The 19,057-nt window shown below is 43.2% G+C and overlaps 1 protein-coding gene across 10 annotated transcripts in view; it reads left to right on the forward strand.

Annotated features, from left to right (window-relative positions):
- Window positions 1-392: 392 nt before the first annotated feature.
- Window positions 393-19,057, forward strand: part of SYTL2 (synaptotagmin like 2) — a 117,206-nt gene continuing 98,541 nt past the window's right edge. For 5 of the 10 annotated variants that reach the window (XM_049098981.1, XM_049098985.1, XM_049098982.1 and 2 more), the window contains exon 1: window positions 396-526. The gene's annotated coding sequence lies outside the window, so the exon portion shown is untranslated. Of the gene's footprint in view, window positions 527-577; window positions 738-786; window positions 903-19,057 lie in introns of those variants that run through there. The other 5 variants (XM_049098971.1, XM_049098973.1, XM_049098974.1 and 2 more) reach the window with 3 other exon arrangements.

Consider the following 19,057-nt stretch of genomic DNA (forward strand, 5'->3'; position numbering starts at 1 on the left):
CCTCTTCCTTGGCCTGCGTGGTGGCTAACTTCGGTCTCTGAGCAGAGGGGTTCCTTGCGCGCCAGGTCCTTGGGCTTTAGGACTCCTAACGCACAGCGGCCAAAACATAACGGCCGCACTCTTTGCTTGCACAGTAAAAAACGGTGTTTCGGGGCAAGGTGCACTGGAGGAGGCCGGGGCGGGGAGGGCCAAGGGAGAAGAAGTACGAGGCGCGGAGGGAAGCGGGAGAAGGGCAGGGGAGCGGGCAGGGGAGCGGGCAGGGGCGCGCGGGGGGCGGGGCGGGGAGCCCGGGGGCGGGGCGGGGAGCCCGGGGGGCGGGGCGGGGAGCCCGGGGGGCGGGGCGGGGAGCCCGGGCGCCTCGCCATTGGTGGGCGCGCCCGGAGCCGCCCCTGCGCGCCCGCCCGCCGCCCGCCGCCCGCGGGGTCCCTGCACACGCTGCCGGGCGCTGACAGCGGCGGGGCGACACCTGGGCGGCCCCGAGGGTGTGCGGGGCGCAGGAGGCGCGCGGGGCCGTGTCGGGAGGAAGGTAACGCGCCGCGCCAGGGCTCGGGGCCTGCACCACCCCGCGGCGAGGCGCGCTCCCTGCCCGGCTGCTGCTACTCGGAGCCCCGCGGTTCTAGCCTCTGCCTCTGCCCGCCCGACGGGTCCTCTCGGGCAACTTTCTGCCCCTCCTCGGTCTCTGTTCCGGGAAGGAGGTGTGGGTGGGGACTGCTGCCTTGTGCTCTGAGTTCTCAACCGTGAGCCGCGTTGGGCATCCTGCGAGCGCCCTCAGGAGCCGGCTCCGCGGCGGGGGCGGGGGGGGCGCGGGGTCCTCCCGGTTTGTCGCGTTTCCCGGGGCTTTCGAGGACTGACCCCGCCCGGGCTTTGGGCTGGCTGCAGAGTCACTCCCCGAGACTACTCAGGTGAAGTAAAGTGGGGCTTTAGGACTCTCTGCAGGTGGGCGCTTGGGAAGGCTGAGTCGGGGGCTGGTGATTTTTTACTTGGAAAACAAGTTTGGTATTGACAGACAAGTTTATTTTGAAATTATCTTCCTACACCCGGACCTCGACCCGTCGTTAGTTCTAAATCCTAGGAATGGGATTTATCCTCTTCCAGTATGGAAAACCAACTGTTTGAGCAGCTAGGACTTAGATAGGGCTCTATCAGCTGTGTACTAAGTGGGCCTGTCTCTCCGCACCCATCCTGACTCCTCCCCCTTCCCTTTCCTCCCTCGACCCTTATAAATCCCCTTTGACTTTGAGGGCCTCCATTTTTCTGTCTGAACGGTAGTCCTCATTTTCATTTAATGCTGGTTTGTGACCAGCAGCCTCTGGAGCCTGGGCTCTGGATTTGAGATGGAAGTCTGCATAAGAACAGACTGGATCTTACTGTTGGCTTCCTGACCCACACAGCCTGGCAGGGATGTGCAGAGGAAGCCCAGGGGGCTTCAGACAGACAGGCATTGGGAGGTGGGATGGACTCAAACCGCTGTTCAGCTTCCTGTCCCCTTCTTGGCATTCATTCCCAGTGAGGGAATAGTGGCTCCAGCTACCAGTTGGATGAAGCAGCCAAACAGGATGATTGAAAGGAGTTGAAGACTTTGATGGAGGATTTCTGTGGAAGATCTCCAGGTGCTCCCACCCCTCCCTTCACCCCTGTAGTCCCTTAATGTGGTGTCTGGGTGAACTCAGATGCCAGGACCTGTCACGAGTGGGGGGAAAGATGCGGGGCAGTAGCAGTATTGACTGTCTTTATTGGGCACTTATGGGCCAGACATTCTTCTTTGCATATAATGTGTCTTTAGTTCTCACAAAGCCAAATGAAGGAAGGTATACTGGCATTTTTCCCATTTTACAAATGAGAAACTGAGGCTCAGAAAGATTGCTTCCCTTAGTCACATAGCTAGTAAGCAACATAGCTGAGATTCAAAAGTAGGCTCTCTTATTCTAAAACCTGTGTTCTTTCCACATTGTTTGGTGCTCCTTGAATAAGGGCAAGCCAGAATCATAACAGTAAAAATGACTATTATTGAGTTCTCAGTAGGTGCCAGACATTATTCAAAGCATTTTAGAAGAGTTATGCCATTTATGGTGTAGGAGTTTTGGTCATTCTGGTGGGAATAAGTGACTACCTTAGCCTCTCTAAAGGAGCAGTCCTGTTCCAGAACGCCTGCCTGATTCCCCCCCAGCTGCTAGTGAGTGAATGGGCAGGAGCCCTGTTTGCTTTATCCTAGAGGTGGTTTGAGGTCTAATGAAAGATTGATTGTCCACATCTGATCCGTTAGACCTGACCGTTGCCTTGTGAATGATCCCACTGTCCCCTAAGAGGCCTTTCTCAAGCTTTGCTCAATAAACATTTGTGGAATGAATGAATTAGCACCTTGTGCAGAGTGGTCTGCTGTTCTGCAGAAATGGGGCAGCCCAGGCCCCACCATCCTCAGAACCCAGGATGCCAGGCCAGGCAGTTCTCCCCTCTGGGCAAGGGAGGTAGAATGAACTATGCCCCTATTGGCTTCCAGATTTGCCTGGTGATATGTTTTCTGCCACCTGTTTTATAAAGAATTTTAAAAGTTACAGTAGATGAAGAAAATTTGATTTTTTTTTTTTTTTAACAGGAAACGAGACTTAGTCTCTTTCAAAAAGGAGGGTAAATAAGATGGTACTGTTTGCCTTACGGCTTCCCAAACTTCTTCATAGAAGAATCTCCAGTAATGAAAGTGACAAGCCCTTCTAGGTGTTGGGAATATAGTTCAGATTGACCCCAGCAAGTGTGAAAATTAAGAATGTTATTTTTTTCACGTGATTTCATATATTGAATATGATTTCAATATATAAAACAAGCTTTTCCCCACAAGATTTGTGTAAAATTGGTGTCCTGGCATATTGTTTTATAGTCTTGAGGGCTGAGAGTATCCAAATGGAGAAGTAAGGCAAAGGTTCTGGTCCGGGCGCTTTAGGGTATTATTTACATTTTTCATGCACTTAGTTTACAGTAACAGAGCTTTATAACTCTTTGTGGAGATAACCCCTTTCCTATTTGTCAGAATGAAGAATTTGTTTTAAAAATAAAAATAATCTTTATTGTTTGATCCTCCACCCAGCTTTATTAAGATATAATTGGAATATAATATTGTCTAAGTCCATGATGATTTCGTACTTGTATGTATTGCTATTTTTTTGTAATGAGAATATTTAAGAATTACTCTTAGCAACCTTCAAATATATAATACAGCATTGTTAACTATAGTCACCATATTGTATATTAGATCCTTAGAACTCAAGTCACCTTATAACTGGAAGTTTGTACCCTTTGACCAACATCTTCCCATTTCTCCCATTCCGTGGTTTCTGGCAACCACCTTTGTATTCCCTATTTCTGTGAGTTCAGTTTTTTAGATTACAAGTGAGATCATGATTGTTTTCTTATTACCAAAACTATATATGTATTCATTGTAGAAAAAGACAAAAATACAGATTAGCATTAATAATACATCCATACTCAGAAATAACTAATGCAAAATTTGGGGGATAGCTTTCCAGATCTTTTTCTTTGTGTCTATATGAGTAAGTTGAAAAAATAAAAAAAAGGATCAGCTGCCTGGCTCAGTTGGAAGAGCATGTGACTCTTGATCTTTGAGTAATGAGTTCGAGCCCCACATTAGATGTGGAGATTGCAAAGAAAAATAAACTGAAAAAGAATCTCAGCTAAGCTGAAAAAAATGAACAAATGAATACAATCCTTACTTTTGATTGAATTATTGTCAGAGCTAAGAGCCATCTCAGATTATTTTTGAAAGAATGCAGAGAATAAATTATGAATAATTAAAATCAGTATAAAGGTTAATCCTGTTTGTGAACTCCAAAGTCTATCCCACCCCATAATTAATTCCCTGGTGTCATGTAGTTTCCAGCAGTGGAAAGTACCTGCCATAATCCTGTTGCCGGCATTCAGGATCAAGGTGTTTCTTGTGAAATAACTCAGGTGTCTTAAATGTCTCAAATGTAACAGAAAAGGTAGCTCTTCAGTGTTGAAGTGCAAAATGTGACAAAGTTGTAAAGCTAAATTGCACAGAGAGGAGCCTTAAATAAGATCATTGCTTCTGCATTGCATTTTATTACCTGTGTGACCTTGGGCAAGACTAGTAGCTTCTCTGAACTGGTTTTTCCTTCCTTAAATTGGGAATAATGACACCTACTCTATCTTCCCAACCAGAGTCGCTATTAAGGACCAAGTGTCAGGTGTGATTGTTACTTGAATTGCATGCAAGTGTGTATGCTATTTTAAAAAGTTGTTTAAATGTAGAAGGATCAAAAGTATTGTAGGCCTTTGTAAAATGCTGGAATCTGAGTCATGGGCTTAACATTTTAGCAGGACTTAATTACAATGCAGATGTTTTACTGTATTTCTACTCTACATTTTCTTCAAAGAATATGATTCTTTGATGGCTTGCATCTCGATCTTCATCACAATTCTGAACTGAAGAAAAGGACAGAAAATAGTCCCACTTTACAGAATAAAAATAGGCTTGCCATTCAAGAGAGCTGTTCGTTGGCTCAGAGAGTCCTAGTGTCCCAGTGCTGTCTCCAGTTGCCTTAAGTGAGGCAGAGGTACACAAGGAATAAACAGTGAGAGTAACTTTGGAAAGGCAGTATGCCTGTAGGGGTGTGGCTGAACACCAGAAGCCACTGCCTCAAGGGCTGCTCCCAGCCATGCACTCAGCTCCTGGAAGTTCTGGAATGGGCCCTGCGTTGGGTGGCAGGTGTCTCAGCTTCTGATCTTGCCCCAAAGACAAGCGGTATAATCTTAGTCATATCCTCTCCTTGAGCCTTAGTTTCTTTATAAAGTGAGGGAGTAGGACCAGAGGAGGCACCTTAGAGTCTTAAAAATCTATGTTCTAGTTGTTTTTCATCTTTGCCTGGATGGAACTTTGGTAGAGAATTACTACATCCAGATAAATCAGGTGTGGGATAATGTTCCCACTTTCTGTTGCTTCCGGCTTGGTGCCCTTTAGGGTTTTCTAAGGGTCTCCCCGGCTGATTACTCTCATGCAGAACTCAGATCCATAGATCTTTGAGAGGAGAATTGTTTCTGCTCATCTATTTGTTACTATTAATCTAGAACCTCCTTAGATATACATGTTTTTTTTTTTTTTTTTTTGGAGGAAGAACTGCTTTTGGTAACTTTTGGGAAGGTTGGAAGTATAGTAAAAGCAGGTTATTAATGGCAATAAGGCTATGTGTGTCACTACATACTGGATACTTGGTACTATGCTTATGCTATGACTTTTGCAGAATGTGGGAGAAGCACACTCTTGGTTGGCTCAGAACTCCAGTAGAGGAAGAAACAGGAAGGAAGGTATGGGTGGGGGGAGGAAGAGGGAGACAGGAGGGAGAGGGACAGAAGAGAGCAAAGAGTACCAGGTGTGGTTGGAGTATGATGAAAAGACCAATTTGGGAAAAGACGGAGGCCCCCACTCCACCCCCACGGACTAGGACTGTCTGGTTTAATTCTGCATCTACATTGCCTAACACTCAATGGGAACTTAATCAAGCATTTTTAATGAATTAATATGTGATTCTTCTGAAATGACATGTTTGCTGAAATACAGTATAATGACCTTCAAGTGGTTGCAGTGATGTCTTTATATATATGAAATGTTTACTTACAACCTATGAAAACACTTTCCTGTGCATTATCCTCCATAATGATAGAGACTTTTTTAAAAGGCCAGAATAAAAGCATTTCCTCTTTTTTTTTTTTTTTAAGATTTTATTTATTTTTTCATGAGAGACGCGGAGAGAGGCAGAGACATAGGCAGAGGGAGAAGCAGGCCCCCTGCAGGGACCCTGATGCGGAACTCAATCCCAGGACCCTGGGATCACGACCTTAGCCAAAGGCAGATGCTCAACCACTGAGCCACCCAGGCACCCCTAAAAGCATTTCCTAATGTTATGCTTTCGAAATGCTTCAACAACTACTATTAGAAATGGATTTGGTTTATTACTTCTAGATAAATCTTTCTGTACAAGCACCAAGAAATATTTGAGGCGTGGAAGTCTAAGACCTAGTAAACGGTTCCACAAATTTGAATTCCAAGTCAGAGAGAGAAGGATAGGCACTGCATTGCTTAGCTTCTGGATGACTAGACTTTTCTTTTTCCCTTGCAGAAGCATTGTTTTATCCTAAGTCTTGACGGAACTGATGCCATCAGCTTCTGATTAGACAGACGTGTTTTGTGCCACCATTACTCACAGCCACAGGCGCCTGGGATCTCCTGCCACTGGCTGAGTCAGCTGATTAAAACATAGGGCTGCAAGGCTGAGGGCAGGGGCTGGATACCCGGCCAGGCCAAACCAAGCAGCTCAGTCAGATCTGTGCCTCAGACACTCCCACCCCTTCCACCAGCAGTCTGCATTGAGAGAGAGACTGAACTATGGCATGTTAGATTCATTAGGGAAGATTCTTTACCCCTGCTTGTTTTAGACTAGTCATTTGACTTTAGAAGTAAGGGGTCTGGGTTTCCAGTTTAATTCTTTGATACTTGTTAGAGTGGATTCTAGGGTTGTTTGACTTTTATCATCTTGGCACATACTTATGGTGTATATCCTGAGATCTTTGCTACCCCAAGTCTGCAACTATCACCATGGCATGTCATTTCTTTAGTGTGTCTAAAATGGGAATGATCATACCTGCCTCACAGAGTTGCTCTGAGGATTAAATAGGATCACATTTAATCAATGAAACTAGCAAAAAAAGGATTGAGATTCTGTTGCTGGGTGGTTGGCCAAAGACTTACCAGCCAAGGACTTACCACCTCATACCTATCTGGCACCATTTTTTATTTAACTACAGTTTCTATGTGACAAGTATTCAAGATGCCTTATGAATAATTGAGACCACAGGCATTCAGGGGCAAATGCTATGGATCTACTGCATTGATAGCACCTGGGGATAGTAATTGGTTAGATAGAATTCATCTTCCTCAGTTATTTCAAAAGTATTTCTGTCTGATCTGGTATGTCCTTTGCTGGTAATAAAACAATTTGATTATGTCTGATTGCTTCAGATTGCTTTTTAAAATCCTGTGAGGCAAGTAAATGATGATGATGATGATGATATCTGACCTTTATTGAACAGTTACTATGTACTAGGCACTGTTCTAAGCACTGTACCTACATCCATTATTGACACTGTTTTGAGTACTATTATTTTTCCCATTTGATAATGATGAAGTTAAGGTACAGATAAGTCAAATAAATTACCCAAGATGACATAGCTAATAAGAGGAGGAACAGAGATTTGAACCCAGGCAGTCTGACTCTAGAGCCCATGCTTTGAATCACTAGAGGATAATATTTCCAAGCAAAAATGTCACTTTCATTTGTCTATAAAATATGAGAAAGTCACATCCACCACAGAATGTCTGCCTGTACCCTAATAGCATTTCACTCTATTGTTCATGGAAGGAAGAAGCTGAAAACAGTTCTAGATGCAGAATGAGGATGTATAGCTTGGCAGATGTTCTGACCATACAAGATAATACTTGAAAATGATCATGTTGCATAAAATTCAGGAAATTTTATACCTTACAGCAATAATTTAAGTATTGCAGAAAATAACTGGGGGTGAGACTGAATTACAAAGAGCCGAGTCAGCAACTTAACACCCCATTTCAATATCAATACTGGGCTGTAATATAGTAACTGAAAGGTTCTGTCTTGGGAAGTAAAGTAGTAGCTCTGTTTATATTAGGCAAATCACATCATTTATGGTCTTTTGCTTAGAAGAGCAAAATTGTGTCTTTTCTATTCCTTTCAGGGATGTTATGAACAATAACAAGAGCATGGTGATAAACAGAATGCCTACTATCTATTGAGTATATGCTATGTGTCAGTCCCTTGCTAGGACATTGCTCATCTAATTGGAAGGACAACTCTCTGAACGAGAGAGATGATAATTACCCGTTTTACCTATGAGGAAATGGAAGCAGGGAAGTTAAGTATATTGCCCAAGGTCAACAGTTAGTGAATGACAAAACAAACATTTGAACTCTGGTTACTTACCTTGACTCAAAAGCCTGTGCTCTGTTTCCTAGCAAGTACAACCTCTTTCAGGGGGGGTTCTTTAGAGGAAGGATATTGAATCTATGTTTACCAAATCCTGTGTTAAAGCATATTTCTTGGCATGAGGCTCGTAACAGATTATTATATTCAAAACTGGGGCTTTTCTAGAAAACCTGAAACATTTCTGTTACCATAGAAATAGTAATGATGGACTTGATAGAAGTCTTTCAGGAGAAAAATCCAGTTTTCCCAACATACCATAACCTAGGGAGTCAGGCACGTACTTGGCAGTTAAGAAGCAGATCTGCCTGAGAACAGAATAACTGAGATATGATCTAGAGAACTGGCAAGTAATTATTTCTTCATGCTTAATTTCTGGAAGACCCCAATTACATTTTATTTTGGGGTATTACAACCTGATAAACGAGAAGGGATATATGAAGAACTTGAAGAGAAACAAGTTGGTCTTCATATTGTACATGTTGTAGAGATTTATTAAAGAATTCTTTGTGCCAGTTACCCTACTTAGACCACTTAAATATGACACTTTTTTACTCTGACATAATGCACATGTAGATGGGTTTTGGAATAGCATAATACCACCTTTCTGCAAATTTCCTTGTATCCTTGCTAGAATCCTTGGAATACATTGCTATCTGATGATTAGTAACAGATGGGTGTAAGGTGTAAGAAAAGTCAGAAGCCAGAATTTTGTGAAGCACAATGGATGGCAAGGTGATAGGGTCAGTTGGTTTAACATCTGCCTTTTGGTCAGTGGGCAGGTTATAACACGGAGGTGTTTCTGGATTGTGTCCATGGGCAAGTGTGAGTCTGGAAGTGCATGTTATCAATAGAGGCCACTGTAATGGAATCAACTTGGTTGCAGAGTCCGACAGTAGTTGAGTTTAAACCTTGGATCCGTTTATTAAGTGTGTAGTTGAACAAGTAACTTAGCCTCTCTGAATCTGAGTTTTCTTTCTTGAAAAATTGCATCTGTCTTATATCTCTCATAAAGTGGCTGTAAGGAATAAACAAGATAATATATTAAAGTGCCTAACATGATGTCTTGCAAAGGGTTGCTGTTCAGTGTTCATTCCCTTCCCTCTCTCTTTTCTTCTAGAATGCGTCTGTTGGCTCGTGAGAGTTCCTATTGTACAAGCTTTGCCATTATCCAACTGTATTTCATCAAATCACTTAATTTTACAGATGCTTTAGTTTCTACCTATAGAAAACGGGCTGATGATATTTGCCCCACTCTTTTCATAAGATTTTTATCTAATCATTAAATTGACAAGCAGATTCTGAGGATTAAAAAAAAGAACAAGAAAATGCCCATAATAAGGGCAACAATGGTAAAGAGTACTTAGAGTTCAGTGTAACTGTTCTAGTGGAAATACATACAGCTCATTGTGAGATTGCAGAGAGCACTGTCTGGGAATGTTGGAAGGTGACAAATGAGGTGGAACCCTAACCCAGTAGGAGTTTGCTAGATTGAGAAGAGGATGGGATAGAAAGAAGAGTTCAAGCACTTTCATGTACAGTGGCATGGGGGCAGGAAGGGCCTGGGGTACCAAGGAAGAGACCATGGTGTTGGAATATAGGGCAGAAGAGCTGTGGCTGGAGGTGCTGCTCATGTGGTGGGCTGACGCCCAATGGTAAAACCAGGCCAAAAACTTGCCCTTTACCTTGCGGGCTGCAAAGAACTAATTGGAGGTGTGTCAATCTTGTGAGGGAAGTAACTGGATTTCTCTTTAGAACAAACAGCCTAAATTATGGAAATGACTAGCACTGCCCAAGTTATAAAAGAGGGATTTGATTGAAGGCACATTTCTTGGGATTTACGGATATAGATAAAATGTTTTAAAGCTTTTTGTAAAAGGTACCTGTAGAGATGGCGCTGCCTTTTAATTGAAGACTTCTACAGGAAGATACATATGTGTAGGAAAATAGTGACTCCATATACTGATTTATGGACTGGACCAAAAGGATAAATATGCCCTGCTTTGGAGCTAAGGATATTAACCATTTTTTAGTAAAGGACAGGGTATGCTTTTGGCAAATGATTGAGGCTTAGATCCAGAAAAATATTAAGACCTTTTTTTCTCTATCTCCAGAATTGAGTTTAAGATTCCAGGAGTAGTTGATACCCAGTGCATGCTGAATTTGGGTGGTGATTTGTTGAATATCTTGTGCTTAGCATGTGCTGCTGTGGTTAGCAGTCCCTGAATTTCCTCAGGGGATGAGCAGGGAGGCTTGGGCCACAAAACTATCATTTATGGGCAAATTGCAAGAAACTGGGTGACTTTTCCTTAAGTAGTCAGGGTCAAACACAAGTATACACAAGTGTGTTTGTGTGTTTCTAGGTTTGTGTTTATGTTTTCCTTAGTATTGTCTACTTAATCCAGACCAGAGGGAAAACCTGATATATACCCACAGTTCCTCAGGGAGAGCCACTGGGGAGATTCACTTTGGTTACTAGAGATACCTAGATGTAGAGAACTAGCTTCCCCAAATGATCTGGGCAGTGGCTGGGAGCCAAGGTTGTGAGATGTGGCTCCACCTGCCAAATTCTCCTGGGATAGATGTGACCCTACCATGGCACTGATCATCAGTGTTTGCTTGGTGTGTGAGAAAGCGAGGATGGAGTGGATGTGCTTATTTTTTACTTCTTTGATAGCCTTTCCTCAGGATCACTCTGGAGCAGTCAAGAACTGAAAGCCAGTCTTGGCCTGCCATGTGACCTTCAAAGAGCAATATGCAATCTGAAACTCCTGAAGGCATCTCACCTGGGAGTTTTAGAGTATGAGATCTTTGAATCTGTCTTCTTCCATGCCACGCCAGGTGCTTCTCACTGGGTCAATCGAGCCTAGGCTAAGTCCTTTGGTAGATCCAGGTTGGGTCTCTTCCCTTTGAGACCAAAGGCACAAGGACTGATAAACTGTGGATGGGATTGGTCAGGTCTCTGAACGGTTTCACTATTTCTGGTTACAGTGAGCAAGTGTTTTAAGTGTTTTATTTAGTTTAATATTTAAATACAGTATGATTAGTTGATTTTTGTTTCACCTCTTTTTAGATTACTATTACATAATAAACATTTTTTGATAAAAGGGAAAGCATACTATAGTGGGAAGAATATCAGGTTTGGAGACAAGTTCATTCGATAAACATTTACTGTTTATTATATGCCAGAAATTGTTTTAGGCTCAGAAATCAGTGGGGAAGACAGACCTCTGTAATTACCATGCAATATGATGTTAATAGACATGAGCACAGAGGAAGGAGGTGGGGTAGTGAGGGGAAGGATGATCAACTGCCAAGGGCTTCCTAGAAGAGGTAGCACTTGAGACTGAAGGATGGATAGGTATCAGAAAGTTAGGAAGGGTGGAAAATTGTGTAGTGGGCACAATTTTATGTTCAAAGCAAGACTGGAAAGAGCTGGGGCCAGAGAGGAAGGCAGTTGGCTGATTGTGGAGAGCTTTGTGCCACTTATTAAGGAGGCTGGATTATTTTAAGATCTTGCCTTGTGTTCTGTTCTGTGTGAAAATTAGGCAAGTATTTCTTCTCCGAGCCTCAGTGCCCTCATTAGTAATAAGAGATGTTAATGATTACCTAGCTTTACTTCATGGAATTAAATAAGACTCAAATGAGATAGTAATAGCTCATAATTATTGAATACTTACACAAATTAGCTCATTTAATCCTCACCACAACTTTATGCACTAGGTACTTTTGTTAAGCCCATTTTACAGATGAGAAAACACAGAGATTAAGTGATGTCTCAGATCATAAAGCTAGTAAATGTTAGTGCCCAGATTTGAACTGAAGTAGCATGTTTAAAGAGAACTTCTCAGTGTGTGTGCATATATGTGTTTACAGTGCTAACTCTGTGAAGCTCAAGAGCCAAGTTCTGTTGGCTTGAGGCAAAAGAAATGCATAGCTGTGGATTTGCCATGTATAGTATTTGGCTTCTCCAAAATGCCTATTACCAATGGGTCTGTGTGTCTGGGGGAAAATATTGTGCTTTCTGGTGGATATCTGAACAGTGGAGAGGATGACTTTTCCTCAGGAGGAACATTTGTGACCTGCACAAGATTAATTCTGGAGTGAAATGGACCATCTGCCTCTGACAGGGAGGTTTTTCTGTTGACACATCTGTTGACACATCTGTTACTAAAAATGGAGGCTCTACCATTTTCAAACTAGTGTCCCATTGGAAGGGCCTTGGCAGTTCTGCACTTCGTTTCCTCCTTCATTCTGCCGTTCTCCATCGTGGCTGGCTGAGGGAGCTGGCTGCTTTGCACAGTCATCCCTGTCCTTTTGGATTGTGAACTCATTTGTTTGTCTCATTTGAGCGTCTCCTCATTTCTGTCCACTGAAAGAGAAGGGGCATCAGCCATTCCTATCACCGTAGTCAGTGCCACTGTTATTCAGATACCACGTCTCTGCAACCTCTTCTTTTAAAGGATGGGTATCCTCTTTCTACTACTTTCTTTACTCTTTTTACTACCCTCTCCAACCTCTAGGACTTCATCTCACCTTCTTTTCCCAGTGACAAGAGGCCTTGGTTCACAGAGTTCTTTGTGGGACAGTTTTCTGTCCTGCCCTGTCTTTGATTGGCAGAGGTCACTGGTGACATGCCAGTTACCAAGTCTAGTGCCCTTTTCTCTCCCCGACTCTGCCTCAACTCCTTGCAGCAGCTGCCTAGGCTGACAGCTCCCTCTTTCCTGCAATGCTTTCCCCAGCTTTGGAACACACTACTGTTTTGTTTTTTCCAACCTGACTGCTCTTTCTCTCTTCACTTAAGTACCATATCATCTGCTTTCTTCTCTGTGCTTTTTCACTGCATTCTCCCCCTTGCTGAGTTTAGCCACTGCACTTGAGACTCCATGCTGCCAACGGCCAGGTTTCTAGCTCCAGCCACAGCCTCTCTCCTGAGCACTGATTCCTCATCTCTGTTAGAGTTCTAGACATGTCCACTGAATTTCCTGCCACGCTATTAGTTTTTACCTTTAACCCACCTGGTTTTCTAGGCATTCTTGCTATGGTGCACAAACACCTCAATTAACTTTAAGAATTTTGAATCTTGGGCAACCCAGGTGGCTCAGCGGTGGCTCAGCGGTTTAGCGCCACCTTCAGCCCAGGGTGTGATCCTGGAGACCTACGATTGGGTCCCACCTCAGGCTCCCTGCATGGAATGGAGCCTGCTTCTCCTTCTGCCTGTGTCTGTGCCCCTCTCTCTCTGTGTGTCTCTCATGAATAAATAAATAAAATCAATTCAAAATTCAAAAATCAATTCAAAAATTTTTTTGAATCTTGTTTAATTCATACGTTTCTCAAGGCATGTTGTTACTGCTTCCTTCCCAATGTTATTCCCAAATGATATTTATATTTCACCTCTTCTGCTACTTCTAGCCTTCTTTAGCTGCTGTGAAGTTTACTGTGAAGGTCTTGGCCCTTTGGCTTATAGCCACCCAGGGGTGGCTCAGTACTTAAGTGTCTGCCTTGGGCTCAGAGCAGAGATCCCAGGGTCCTGGTATCAAGTCCCGCATCGGGCTCCCCATGGAGAGCCTGCTTCTCCCTCTGCCTATGCCTCTGCCTCTCAGTGTGTCTCTCATGAATAAATAAATAAAATTTTTTTTAAAATAAAAAAATAAAGTAGTATGATTGAAAAAGTAAAAACAGGGATCCCTGGGTGGCGCAGCAGTTTAGCGCCTGCCTTTGGCCCGGGACACGATCCTGGAGACCTGGGATCGAATCCCATGTCAGACTCCCGGTGCATGGAGCCTGCTTCTCCCTCTGCCTGTGTCTCTGCCTCTCTCTCTCTCTCTCTCTCTCTCTCTCTCTCTCTCTGTGACTATCATAAAAAAAAAAAAAAGTAAAAACACACATGTATGCACACTCCCCATCACCTACCACATAAAGGACAATCTCAGTCTGACACTTGAGACCTTCATTGATCTGATACTAGCCTCTGATTTATTGATCGATTGATTTTGTTTATTTGGAGAGAGCAAGAGAGCATGTGAGCAGAGGGAGGAGCAGGGGAGAGAGGGAGAATCCACACTTGGTGTAGAGCTCACAGCACTGCAATCATGACCTAAGCCAAACTAAGTGGGATGTTTAATGAGCCACCCGGGCACCCTGGCTGGTTTTTAATTCTTCTATTACCTCTTTCCACGAGCCCTGTCTTCTTTTCAAATCATATTCCCCTTTCCCTCTAGTGGCCTCTGTACTGTGTTCATGCAGCTTCTTTGCCTGGAGTGATACTTTTATTCCCCTTGTTGAGCTATTCCTAGCTTGTCACTTACTGTCAAATCCTACCTGTCCTTAAAACGGCAGCTCTAAAAACAAAAAACAAAAAACAAAAAACAAAACAAAAAACAAAACAAAAAACAAAACAAAACAAAAAACAAAACAAAACAAAAAACAAAACTGCAGCTCTATGGCAATTCTTACCTTAATCTTTGTTCATCGCAGCAGGAAGTCTTCTCTCCCTTCTCTCTCTGGCCCAGTTCATGTCTTTTATGGCCATCATCGCATACTAACTTGTACTATCACTCTTTCTGTACTCCTCTTATCTTCCCTATTGGTCTGAAAGTTCTTAAAGGACGGGGACTAGAGGACTTGTTATTTCCTTACTGCCTGGGGCACAGCAGGCTGACACAGTAAAAATATGCTGAATGAATATATTTTGAAGCCCTGAATTTCATTCACTGTGTGTGTGTGTTTTGTTGTTTTTTTAAGGATTTCAATATATCAGTTGGCCCTGAGAATTTAGTGGTCGGTGGGCAGGTATTAATTAGATGTTTGGATTTTTGTTCCCTTGTATGCAGGAAAGAATTCACACAGCAAGCCTGAGACTGCTTATCCTTAGAAAGACCTCCTTGCCAGGTTGCTCTTTTATTGGTGTCTGGGAACTTGGATTTCGGAAGGGTTCACACCACCCTAAATGATCAGAGTGGCTCACCGTACCTAACTGGTTTGTGCAAACAGTGCAGTTTAGCTGAGCACCTGCTTTCCTCCTGGGAGTCTGGAATTTGGTTATGTGCCAGGCAGGGAGTGTCTACCTGACCAGATTCCAATAAAAATCCTGGCCACTGAATCTCTACTGAGATCCCTGGTTGGTAACATTTCACACATGGTGTCAGAACTTGCTGCGTGACCTGGATGACTCTTCTGGAAGAGGACTCTTTGAAGGTTAGGTTTGGTTTTTCCCAGTCTTCATTTACCCCATCTACCTATTTTCTTTGCTGATTATGCTTTGTTATCCTTTCAGAGTAATAAATCCTAGCTGTATGGTTGTATGCTGCCTTATGAGTCCTTACTTAGTAAAGCATTAAAACCTGGGCCTGGTCTTGGGGATGCCCTCAACACACTATGAAATTGTTACAGGATTTGTGTCCCCCCCAGTGTCTGGGTTCGTGGTCGTGCCGCTTTGGAGACTGAAGAGGTAGACTAGATGAAGAGTGGTGGGCAGCAAAGCAAAGTTTATTGGGCAAGAATGTAAAGCTCCCGGAGAGGGGCCTGAGTAGGTTGCTCCTGGGGTTTCTAAGTTTAGGGGTTTTTATGAGCTCTTTTGCAGAACTTTCTTAAACAGGGTGTGCTGAGTCTTGCCAGTCAGGGCTTTGGTCACATAGCTGTCTACCTATTAGGTTAATGCCCACGTGCTTGTGTTTTTTTTGTTTTGGTTTAGGGTTTGTTTGTTTGTTTGTTTGTTTGTTTTTTTATAACATCTGGGGGCTTAGGTTTTAACTGCCCCTTGCCTGTGATATTGACCAGTGTTTTGTGGTTGTCTTATTTTAGGACATTTTGCACAAGGCATTTCTGCAAAGGCTGCAAAACAGAATGTCAGTGCAGTCCTGTCTCAGCTGCAAAACAGGATGTCAGTACTGTTTTATTTCAGCTGTCCTGACTCTCTATTTTCTTGTTGGGGACCCTGGCCCAGACTACTTGTCCAGTTAACTCCTAACAAAATGCCACAGATGCAGAGGCAATCCTTCTTTCCTTCCTCCTTCCCTCCCTCTCTTTTTGCCAAGACTTGAGAGAGAGAAGAGCTCAGAGAGAGGTTATTGGTTTTTATATAAGAGGACTGCAGTTCTTAAGATTGTATGTACATGGTCTTGTATATGGTGCTCTGCAGAATAAAGCTGAAGTCTTCTTGATTGCCCATTATAAAATTTCAGTGAGAAGGAGCTATTGGAGAATATTTGGTTGGATTTTTTGGATAATGTCTCAAATACTGTCAGAGTCCTAAAAATATCAGTTATCAGAACTGGGCTCTTAGAAAAACTAGGGGGAATATTTACCTGGGATCCATTCTTATTATTCTTCTAAATCCAGAGTTGAGTTCCATGGGACATTTTTCCTGCCTGAAAATATAGAGTGAGCAGAGCATCCATCGTATTGGATTTCTATTGTGTCAAGACATCAGCTAGGTGTGTGGTATGAATCATTTCCTTTAATCATCACAAAGACCCTCCAAGGCAGGAATTTTAAGCTGTATGTTATAGATAAGGAAATGAAACTTAGGGAAGTTAATATTTTCCCAGAGTCACACAGCTGTGAAGTAGCCCTGGAGCTCAAGCCCAGGTCTGACTCCCAAAGCAGTGCTTTTTTTTTTTTTTAATTTTTTTTTTTTTTAAATTTATGATAGTCACACAGAGAGAGAGAGAGAGAGGCAGAGACATAGGCAGAGGGAGAAGCAGGCTCCATGCACTGGGAGCCCGACGTGGGATTCGATTCCGGGTCTCCAGGATCACGCCCTGGGCCAAAGGCAGGTGCTAAACCACTGCGCCACCCAGGGATCCCCAAAGCAGTGCTTTTTTGTTTTTGTTTTTACCTCTTTGGCCTGAACACGTGGTGTGACTTCATAAAATAATAATTAATCATCATATCACTTTTACAAGTGGCTAAATCTAATCTGGGCCTCCATTAACGTTAAGTTTTGAAAAGTGTTAGCTTCTGGTACCCGGCCAGAAGTTTTAGAGGAGTACATGCTCTGTACACGTGTGTGCCTTTCCCAGTTCTGGGATCTCCCAGTGTGGCACTTGCAGCCTTCTTGGCTCTATTCTTGTGCCTGCCCAGGGAAGGCCGGAGATGGTCTGCTCTGTGGTTTTGCCAAGTTTGCCTGAGGCCTCCCTTCCTGACAGATTTTGAGCAAAAATTTACCTGGGAATGATTGGCTTTATGAAATTTGAAAGTAAATGGAGAGTTGTTTTTTTTTTTTTTAATAGAACTATAGGGAGAAAAACAGAAATGCACAGTTGGGGGTGCCCTCTTGTATTTTTGTTAATTTAGTCCTGGGAAAGGCTTTTTATACAACATTTCTTTTAGATGATCTTCACACTTCAGTAAGGAAACAAGGGCTTGGGTTCCAGAGATGACAGTGGAAAGTGCTGTCAGCAAACTAAATCAGCACCTGGTACAATGCTCGGCACAGACAAGGTACATGGTTAACATTTGCTGAATGAATGCAACTTAGACATATGTATCTTACCTCTTTTGCTGCCCAAAGGACACTGTAACTTGGGCCCTAGTTCCCATTAATGTGCTCTGGCTGAGGAAGAAAATATTCAGTTATTGTTAGATCAGATATTGAACCTGGGGCCAGGCCATCCATCATCTTTCAGAGAATGAAATGCAAATGGTTTTTCCTTGGTAGGATACGATTTTATTTGGATCACGGAGAACAGAGTTAGTGGTGGTGATAGTGATAACAACAGTGAATATGTAGTCTTTACTGTGCTAGACTTTACTGTGCTTTACGCCTGCAAACTCATCTCATCCTCACATCACACATTCAAGTAGATATTTTGCCACTGAGGAAGCTGACATACAGAGAGACTAAGTCACTTGCCCAATGTCCTATAGTGAGTGGTTAATTCAGAATTGTAAATGTGAATACCCAACAGCCACTTGACCTCTCCTTAGTGGTAGTATAAGAAAATAGGAACGGAGGTGTTTCACCCATTTAAAAAAATTGCCGGGGGTGCAGCCCCGGCGGCTCAGCGGTTTTGTGCCACCTTCAGTCCAGGGTGTGGTCCTGGGGACCCAGGATCAAGTCCCATGTCGGGCTCCCTGCATGGAGCCCGCTTCTCCCTCTGCCTGTGCCTCTGCCCCGCCCCCCCCCCCCCCGTGTCTGTCATGAATAAATAAATAAAACAAAATCTTTAAATAAATTTTTTTGGCAAAATACACATAAAATTTACCATTCTAACCTTTTCTAAGTGTACAGTGGCATCACATTCACATGTTGTACAACCATCACCACCATCCATTTCCATAACTCTCGTCTTAGACCCCAAGACCTGACCTTTACTGTCCGCTTGCTTGTACTCACTAACCTTTGTCTTATATTTTTCCTTACACTGTTCTTTCTTTCTAGTTTTCCTCTTACCTCAGGCAAATGAAACCTGAAACCACTCCTCAGGTGATGACCACTGCCCTGACAAGACCTACCAGGGGCAGGCCACTCAGGCCTTTTGAGCTAAACCCCTGACTCCTATGGAGTGACCCCTGGAATAATGGGCAATTGCCTTTACCCCACTGTAATACTAACATCCCTGCCCAAAGAGGAGCCCAGTCTCATTTAGATAACATACAATGTAAGTATAGGCATATTTCCTTAGGGCATATATATACCCTTATGCCTGCCTCTACATATGATGAGAAGGGTTCCCTATCTGAATACTCATTCTAATCCTAAACAGAAGGTTCTCTCTCTGTCTCTCTCTCTGTCTGAGTCATGGCTTTGGAAGCTATTCCACATGATCTCCTTATTTGCTGCAAATAAAGTTTTTTCTTTTTGTGACAACTCACCTGGTGTAGTTTCTTTGACTCACCAAGGAGTGAACACATTGGTTCAGTTACATTTGCACTGAAATTCTATATCTATTAAATAACAATTCCCTATTCTCTCCTACCCTTAGACCCTGGCAACCACCATTCTACTTTCTATGATTTGATTAAGTATCTCAAGTAAGTGGAATCATACAGTATTTCTCTTTTTGTGACTG

This window comes from Canis lupus, chromosome 21 (genome assembly GCF_003254725.2).
Source record: "Canis lupus dingo isolate Sandy chromosome 21, ASM325472v2, whole genome shotgun sequence".
NCBI lineage: Eukaryota > Metazoa > Chordata > Mammalia > Carnivora > Canidae > Canis > Canis lupus.